We start from the raw sequence: 1451 nt of genomic DNA on the forward strand, positions 1-1451 counted from the left end.
GCAGGACTCTTAATGATGCCTATATAATTATTCAGACGTCCTGAAACGCTCCAACAACAACAAAGGATTTAAGCTGGATGTGTCAACTTCACAATAACTGAAGGTAAGTTAATAAATGGTTTGTATTCATCATAATGCCTCATATGTCTGACGTAGCTAACAGGGACTAGCTTACAAAGATGCTATGTAAATGTTAAGTGTTTTGATTATCTGTGAAGTGTGCAATCTACATATCTATGCTTTATAGATAAAAATAGATGTATATCTATATAAATATATATTGATCTGTCTATATTGTGCCCAAGCTATCAGTCGGAGCTAAAGTTAGCTTCCGAATGTAGCATCTAATTCGGAAAATGGCTAAAGGGCGATTACACTTAATTTTTCACTATCTTGAGCTTTTTTAATGTGTTGCACTTTAAAAACAACACCTAGACATTTCAAACTTAACTAGATTATTCTGCACTAACAGCAGAATAAATATTTGTGAAACCTTCTGATTGATTTGTGAAATTTGTAAAATGTCAGTAGATTCCAGAACGCATTAGATMTKAATTATTAATTTGTGATTRTTATTTTAACTTTCAGTTTTCTTTATTTTTTAATCTTTATTATAGTTGGAGTTGGACAGTTCAGTTTGGTGGCTTCCTGGACGGAGAGATTGGCTGAGATAATGTTGTCAACAACTTTTCTCCTGCTATTAATGTTTTACTTTTCTTTATATAAAATATTTCTAGTTGCTCTGTTTCCATTTTGCTCTATTTTTTTATTTTGACCTTAATGCTCACCTGGTCAGGTGAGGTGGAAATGAACGTCCTCCTGATTACTGACTGATGTCAGAACCACTGAGCTGCTTACATCAGATCTGAATCTTTATTTCTCATTAAAACGACTTCTTGTCATTTTAAGACATTGTTATAAAATTTCACCTTTATTCTGCTGTAACGACTCATTCTTAAAATTAAAATGTCTTGTATCCTGACCTTAATAATCCCTATAACTCACAGAGCAGATGGTTGAAATAAAGACATTTTTATTTATTTTTATTTAATAAAGACAAGTATTTTCTGTGATTTTATTATAGAAACTGACGAGAGAAATAGATTAAAATCAAATCTGGTATGAATAAAAATCTTGTATCATTCAGCCTTATTCAGCATATTAAATTATATGACTAACTACATATTACTAAATATTCACATTTCTTTGCTGGTTTAACATAAATGTGTTGCATTTTAACATCTAACTTGAATTCCTGACCTACATGTAAATACTTGATATAAACACAGAGAAAAGGGGAAAAGTTTGTGAAAAGTAGATTAAATTTTATTGTAACAGGACATCAAAATGAACAGTGAATATTTAATATACTTCCTAGCAGCTAATCAGACATCAGACTAGTTACTGGTGATGGAAACTCGTCTCTGGAGGAGAGGAAGTCCGGCTCGGCC

This window comes from Poecilia reticulata, unplaced genomic scaffold (assembly GCF_000633615.1).
Source record: "Poecilia reticulata strain Guanapo unplaced genomic scaffold, Guppy_female_1.0+MT scaffold_253, whole genome shotgun sequence".
Taxonomy (NCBI): Eukaryota; Metazoa; Chordata; class Actinopteri; order Cyprinodontiformes; family Poeciliidae; genus Poecilia; species Poecilia reticulata.